The sequence below is a fragment of the Euphorbia lathyris genome, chromosome 2, assembly GCF_963576675.1.
Source record: "Euphorbia lathyris chromosome 2, ddEupLath1.1, whole genome shotgun sequence".
NCBI lineage: Eukaryota > Viridiplantae > Streptophyta > Magnoliopsida > Malpighiales > Euphorbiaceae > Euphorbia > Euphorbia lathyris.
Window position 1 is genome coordinate 39,456,477 of NC_088911.1, and position 8,646 is coordinate 39,465,122.

At 33.7% G+C, this 8,646-nt stretch overlaps 1 non-coding gene across 1 annotated transcript; it reads right to left on the reverse strand.

Moving 5' to 3' along the window:
- Positions 1–1,042: 1,042 nt before the first annotated feature.
- On the reverse strand, positions 1,043–1,149 carry LOC136221011 (small nucleolar RNA R71). The gene has a single exon (XR_010684804.1). It is a non-coding gene; the product is annotated as a small nucleolar RNA R71 (small nucleolar RNA).
- Positions 1,150–8,646: the final 7,497 nt, after the last annotated feature.

Here is an 8,646-nt window from a genome sequence, read left to right on the forward strand (position 1 = left end):
ACATTATTACATTTTCATAATTTATACAAAGTTTAAAGTTGTTTTCTTTGCTTAATGCAAACGAATACATTTATTCTCTTTTTCTAAGCACTAAACGTTTCTGTTTTGTAAATTCATACTCAAAACAGAATTGATTTCTAACATTCTACATATTCTACCCTAATTCTTATTCAATCAATCTCAAAACCAATTTCAAATAACGATTATCTATTTACATAAACCTTAAGTCGTATTTAATCTACACATTAATAAGTTTTTGTTGAAAAACGTTCCCTGTGGGATCGATATCTTTTTATTACTACAAGCGAAACCGTGCACTTGCGGAAATCGCTCAACAAGTTTTTGGCGCTGTTGCCGGGGAACGCCAAATTTTTTAACAAAAATTTAGATTTTTCGTGTTTTATTTCGAATCTAGGTTTATACATACTTATTTTAACTTTTGTAATTATAAATTTTAATTTACTAATATATTTATTTTTCAAATTCTATTTTGAAGGTAGTTTCGGTTCGTGCATGATTTCAAGTTCATGCGCAGTTCTCGAAGTTCAGGTATTGCACCAGATCCTATAGACCCAGAAATTGAAAAGACCATTAAAAAGAGAAAGAAAGACAAGAAAAACAAAAACAAAACCCCATTAAAAACAAATACCGAGCCAGAAAATATGGCAAATCCACCAACACTTATGGAATACACTAGGCCAGGAGTGCCCGGTGTAACCAATAGTATCGTTAGACCCAGAATCACCGCAAACCAATTTGAAATTAAGCCCGCTTTGCATAATATGTTGCAAAATAATGAAACATTTTATGGGTTGCCTAACGAAAATCCTAACACCCACTTGACAAATTTCCTTGAAATTTGTGGCACTTTTAAGATACCAGATGTGACTGCTGAAGCAATCAAACTTTGCCTCTTTCCTTTCACTTTGAAGGACAGAGCCAAAGAATGGTTAACTTCTATGCCAGGCGCAACATTTGCAACTTGGGACCAACTAGCCCAAGCGTTTTTTATCAAAATATTTTTCCCTTAGCAAAAACCGCAAGAGTCATAAAAGAGTTAACATCTTTTTCTCAAAATGATAGCGAAACTCTTTATGAGGCTTGGGAACGTTTCAAAGAACTTCAACGTTTATGCCCACACCACCAATTGCCTGCTGCACTTTTAATGCAAACATTTTATAATGGATTAAATCCTACAACTAGAGGTTCATTAGATGCTATGTCGGGAGGGTTATTTATGAAGAAGAAATCAGCCCAAGCAAGAGAACTTTTGGAGGAAATGGCAATCAACAGCAGTATGTGGCCCGCGGAACATGGACATACACCGGTGGCAAAAACATCGTCCTCAACCACATCGTCAGTTAAAGGTATAGTGAATCTTGATCCAGTTGCGATGTTACAAGCCCAATTTTCTGCCTTATTGCACAAAATTGATAGGTTTATGGCACCGTGCGATTCTAACGGTAATCCAATCCAAACGGATGTGGATTATGAAGGTATGAGCGATATTGAACAGGTAAATTTTGTCCAATGGCAAAACCAAACTAATAATTCTTATTCTAATACCTATAATCCTGGATGGAGGAATCATCCTAACTTCAACTGGAGAGATAATAATAATAATGCAAATGCTAATCAAAATCGTACTAATAATTATCAAAATCAATCAAGAGATACGATTAGCACTTTATCTTCTAAAATCGACAAATTTATAGATTCTATCAGTGGAAAAATAAGTAATCACGACGATGGTTTTAAACGGATCGAAAATAAATTCGATCAACTTATTAAAAACCACTCATCTAGCATCCATAATTTGGAGGTTCAAATTGGACAAATTGCTAAATCAATTCCATCCCGAAAAGAGGGAAGTCTTCCCAGCCATACGGAGGAAAATCCGAAAGAGCATGTAAAGGCTATCACTCTTTGTTCAGGGAAAAATTACTTAGGTCCGGAAATGCTCGGAGATTCGATTTTACCAGGAACTGATTTACCAAAATCCAAAGAAGATACACTAAACACAGAAAGTTCACTAATTGACTTAAGTACAAAAACTTTTATACCCAAACCACATTTTCCACACAAAGTCCGAAATAAGGACTATGACAAACAACTTTTAACATTTTTGGACAAACTTAAAAATTTGCACATTAATTTGACGTTTATGGATGCGATTACGCAAATTCCTAACTATGGTAAGTTCTTAAAGGATTTAATTTCAAAGAAAATTAGTTGGGAAGGAATTTCATCTATTTCGCTAACTGAGGATTGTAGTTCAATAGTGTCTAGCAATTTGCCTACTAAACTCAAAGATCCCGGATGTTTTACTATTCCGTGTAAGTTGGGAGATATTGAATTCCTAAGTTGTCTTTGTGATTTAGGAGCAAGTATAAAATTAATGTCGTTGTCTATTTTTAATAAGTTAGGTTTAGAAGAAGATATCAAACGTACCAATATGGTTTTGCAATTAGCGGATCAAACCACTAAGAGACCATATGGTATAATTGAGGACGTTTTAGTTAAAGTTGACAAATTTATTTTTCCTACCGATTTCATTATATTAGACTTTGCATATGACGTTAATTGTCCACTAATTTTTGGTAGACCGTTTATGAACACGAGACGTGCTCTAGTTGATGCGTTAGAAGGGAAAGTAGGTTTAAGGATAGGAGAAGATAAGATCGAGTTTAATATGAACAAAGCGATGAAGTATCCTATGGAAGAATTCGCTTTTATGAAACTTGACTTAGTTGAAGAATGTGTCAATGACATTATTAAAAAATAAGAAGTAATAGAACCTATAATGGGAGAAGAATTAGAAGATAAAGACCCAGAGCCTTTGATTCGAGAAGATGGACCAGTTCCGCCTTCAATTGTAATACCCCCTAAATTAGAACTTAAAGAGTTACCAGACCATTTGAGGTACGCTTTCTTAGGCGAAGGCGATTCTCTACCTATAATTATCTCTAACAAGTTAACAAAAGATTAAGAAGAAAAATTGAAAGAAGTTGTTAGAAATAGGATAGGAAGTATGGGATGGCAGATTTCAGACTTAAAAGGAATTAATCCTAGTATTGTAATGCACAGAATTCACTTAGAAGAAGATAAGCCACCTAAAGCGGATAGACAAAGACGCTTAAATCCGAACATGAAAGAAGTAGTAAAAAATGAGATTACTAAACTTTTAGACAATGGAATCATTTATCCTATCTCGGATAGTGAATGGGTTAGTCCAATCCATTGTGTACCTAAAAAGGGAGGCATAACTGTTGTAAGGAATGACGAAGGTGAATTAATACCTACGCGAACCACCACCGGTTGGAGGGTTTGTATAGATTATAGGAACCTAAACAAAGCAACCAGGAAAGATCATTTTCCTCTACCTTTCATTGATCAAATGATCGAAAGGATAGCCGGTCATGCTTTTTATTGTTTTCTAGATGGTTATTCCAGATTCTTTCAAATTTATATTTACCCGGATGACCAAGATAAAACAACCTTCACATGTCCTTATGGAACCTTTGCATATAGGAGAATGCCCTTTGGTCTATGTAATGCACCAGCAACATTTCAATGTTGTATGACTGCAGTTTTTAACGATTTCATTGAAGATATCATGGAAGTTTTTATGGGTGATTTTTCAGTTTACGGAGATTCTTTCAATGCATGTTTAGGAAATTTAGACAAAGTTTTGTCTAGATGTGAAGAGACGAATTTAGTCTTAAACTGGGAGAAATGTCATTTCATGGTTGACGAAGGAATTGTTTTAGGTCATAAAATATCTGAAAAAGGATTAGAAGTAGATAGAGCAAAAACTTGAGTGATAGAAAAATTACCCCCTCCAACTACTGTTAAGGGAGTACGGTCATTTTTAGGACATGCAGGTTTTTACAGACGATTTATAAAAAACTTTTCGGTAATTTCCAAACCACTTACTAATTTGCTTATGAAAGACTCAACCTTTGATTTTAATGAAGATTGTGTTAAAGCTTTCGAGACATTGAAAGCAGCTTTAGTTAGTGCACCTATAATTGCTAAACCCGATTGGGATTTACCTTTTGAAATCATGTGTGATGCAAGTGACTTAGCCGTAGGATGTGTTTTAGATCAAAGGAAGGATAAGAAGCTTCATGTTATTTATTATGCCAGTCACACTTTGTCCGGTGCTCAATTAAATTACACCACAACCGAAAAAGAAATGCTAGCGGTAGTTTTTGCATGTGATAAGTTTAGGTCGTACCTGCTAGGATCTAAAGTTATTATATATACCGATCACGCAGCTTTAAGATATCTATTTGCTAAGAAAGATGCAAAACCACATCTGATTAGATGGGTTTTGTTATTACAAGAATTTGATATAGAAATTAAAGACAAAAGGGGAGTAGAAAACCTTGTCGCCGATCATCTATCAAGACTCGAAGATGAAAACGGTCCTATAGGTGAAACTATCGGTATACGAGATGATTTCCCTGAAGAATATCTCTATCAGATAAAAAGTGTCATGTCACCATGGTATGCGGATATAGCAAATTATCTCGCAGTTAATATTGTTCCAGAAGGGTTAAGTTTCTAACAAAAGAAAAAATTCTTTTCCGATGTTAGACAGTATTTTTAGGAAGATCCCTTCTTGTTCAAAACTTGTGGTGATGGTATGATTAGGAGATGCGTTAGCGAAAATGAGTACGGGTCTATAATGTCAGAATGCCATTCAAGCTCTTATGGAGGGCATAACGGCGTCAGTAAAACAGTTGCTAGGATATTAGAATGTGGATTCTTTTGGCCTACATTGTTTAAGGATGTTCGTTCGTTTGTTATTCGGTGTGATAAATGTCAAAAAACCGGGAATTTAGGAAGGAAATATGAGATGCCTCTCACAAGCATGTTAGAAGATGAAGTCTTCGACGTGTGGGGGATCGATTTCATAGGACCTTTTCCACCTTCTTTTGGTAAAACTTATATTTTAGTAGCCGTATATTATGTTTCGAAGTGGGTTGAAGCAATTGCAACCCCGACGAATGATTCTAAGGTTGTCCTTGAATTTCTTGATAATATATTTTGTAGATTTGGATTCCCAAGAGTTGTGATAAGTGATGGAGGTACCCATTTCATAAACCGTAGTTTTGAATCACTTATGAGAAAATATGGAGTACGCCACCGCGTATCTACGCCATACCATCCTCAATCGAATGGTCAAGCGGAGATATCAAATAGAGAACTCAAATGGATTCTAGAGAAAACAGTTTCGTCTTCAAGGAGAGATTGGTCTTGTAAACTTAACAATGCGTTATGGGCATACCGTACTGCATTTAAAACACCAATATGAATGACACCATACCGATTAGTGTATGGGAAAACATGTCATTTGCCAGTAGAATTAGAACATAAAGCTTATTGGGCTATTAAAGCACTTAACTATGATTTACAACAAGCAGGTAAGAAACGTTTGCTCGACTTGAATGAGTTGGATGAATTACAACATTTATCTTACGAAAATGCTAAAATATATAAAGAGAAAGTGAAAAAATGGCACGATTCCAAAATTAAAGTCAAAAGCTTTAGCATTGGAGATAAGGTGCTGTTATTTAATTTACGACTCCGATTATTTCTAGGTAAACTTAAGTCTAGATGGACAGGACCATATTTAGTCGTTAAAACATTCGACTATGGATCTTTAGAACTTGAAGGACCTAACGGAGTTCACTTTTAGGTTAACTTTAATAGATGCAAAATCTATTATGAAAATGCTCCAATTAAGAAACTTAAGTTCATAACAAGATTCCATAAAGATTAATTTGTTAATTTTCATGTACTTCTTTTATTTTGTTTTTGTTTAAATTCTTAGTTTAGCTTTTATTTTATTTTTATTTTTATTTTTACACATTTTTATGATTTTTAGTTTTTTTAGATGAATTTATATCAAGTTATAGATGCATAAAATATATTTAAGTCATGTTTTTAGTCAGATTTTAGGTAAATAGTTCGAATCAGAAGAAATTAGCAATTCTCGGTCGAGAATCCAGGATTCTCAGTTGAGAATTTGCATTTTCAGAATTGTCCAAGAGGGTAAGATATTTTCTGATCTTACCGAGAATATATATTCTCGGCCGAGAATCAGAAAATTGGGGTTTCGACGCCTGATTTCCCTGAGGAAATCAGCGTGTCGCGACTGAGTATCAGGATTCTCGGTCGCGACACGGGTGTTTTTAGCACCTGTCAGCCTTGTTTCTTCTTCCTCCTGCAGACATAGCTATTCAAACTCGAAAAATTGAGTTTCTTCAACTCCAAGAGGTCTGATTTTATGCCTTTTTAAATAAAAAAGACATATTATTTCGTCCTATGAAAATAAATTCAAGAGGTTCAGATTTCTGTTACTTACTTTTCTATTCATCTCTGTCGGACAAAATTCTGATATTTTAAATACCATTTTCAAACAAAGTTCCAGAAACCTTTTGTTCCTCCAAACACCATGACAACTAAGCACAGATCTTCCAAGAAGATTGCCGCTTCACGCAATAAGCGTCCTGACTTGTCAGAACGCTACGGTGCGCCATTTCCTATATACAATCATGATGAAGGCCGAAGATATTACCAACATCGCTACAAGTTTTTTGTTGGCATACTGTATATGGATGAGTTCTTAAATGATGAACTCGGAATCAGCGATGATATGAATCGCTATCTAGAGAAATTAGGGTGGACCAAGTTCGCCCAAATGAGGTTTCCTATTATTGGAGACTGGATTCTTGAATTTTTCTGTACAGTACGCTTCGTGAACAAGCGACGGGTGCGTCTCAGTTTTCGTAGAGATGGCGAAACCTTTACATTCGGATACCCTGAATTACATGCCTGGTTTGGTTTTCCCCCCAAGGGATACAACCATACATCGTCCTGGCAGAGATATGACATCCCGCGACATTTGGAGGATGCTAACAGGATTTTGGCGTTTCAATCCTCGTCTCGCCTACAACAAATCCATCAACTCCAATTCGATGTTATATTTACATAAATTTCTGTGTCACAGTTTGTTCGGACGCACGTTTAGCAGTGTTGTCAAAGACACGGACTTATATGTCCTTGGAGATATTTTCCAAGGCAATACCGTTGATACCTCCAAAATTTTGATGGAAGGTCTTGTTGCCGCTTCTCGATCCAAGGATAAGAAGATTGGTTTCGGCAATATCATATATGAGATAATTCTCGGGGCCAAGGAGACTATTTCTGTTCCTTGGAGCGATGCTGAATCCTTTCCAACATTGGACTATGAGTTCTTGGAAAGTGAAGGCCTCGTGAGACGTATCTTTAGGACAGACCCGCGTTTTCTTTCTGCACCAGAATGACAAACTTTCGTGCAGTTAAAACTAGAACGCTATAGGGCCATGCGAATCCCAATTGATAGGGATGGGTATTTAGAATAGTTTAGTTTGTTTTGATTGTGAGTTGTAAATATTTTATTTTTGTTTATTTATATTACATTTTTTCTTTGTAATTATGTTTTGATTCTTGTAAATATGTGTTGTTCAATAAAATTTCAATTCATTTTAGTTCATTTCTTAGTTTGATTCTGGTTTATATTAATTGCAATTTCTATATGATAATCCATCAAATCTTTATTAAATCTATTTCATGTTAGTACATTCTACTCATATGAACATGCTAATGATCTTAATGAACATGATAATGATTTTAATGAACTTATATGATCTTATGTATCACACTTAACAGTTTAAGGTTATAAATAATGAATTACTGCCACTACACCATAGATTGCCTAGTGCAACTCTTTTTCAAAACATGTTGCCTTAAAATGTTACCTTAATTAAATTTATTTGATTGCTACTATTCATATATGTTTAATGTAACACTTCTAAAAAATGTGTTGTTTTTGATATTTTTTAGTTGTGTTTATTTGAGCAAATGTAACATTCAAACAATATTTACAAATGATATTGCATTTTTAACTTAATAATTAGATAAAGCAACATTTAACAATGTAAAAAAAAAATCAAATGTTGCCACAATAATAATAATAACAAAAAGGATAAGTATAACTATTTTTTTATTGACAAGTATAACTAATTTTACAATAAAAATATAGTAGTTATTTTTTTGATAGAATATATAGTAGCTATTAATAATACATTATATTTAATTAATAATTTTATTCCGTATTATATCTCCATTTTTGCTCTAAATAAGTTTTTCTAATTAATTTGGTTCTAAAGTTCAGACCAGTTAATTCCCAAAAATTTCACCGAATTTTTAAGCTATAAATTTCCCCCCAATTAATTCACTCCAGTAATTAAAGATAAAAAAAAGTAATAATAAAAACCATATACTAGAGTCTAAATATATTGAAGTATATTTATTTGTTAGTAATAAAAAATATTAATAAATGTTATTAACATTTCTTAAATTGTTCTTTTGCTCGAATTTCACACTAATTAATTTTACATCAAAATATCATTACACTAATTAATTCTCTAAGATTTTACTAACTTTTTAACTCTAAAATTTGGTCTAATTATTTCCCTCCAAAAATAATAAAATGAAATGAGATTTAGAATATTTCCCTCCAATTATTTTCCTCCAAAATTCCTAAAAGAAAAGAAAAAGAAAAAATAAAATAAAAATGACATGTGTCTCCTT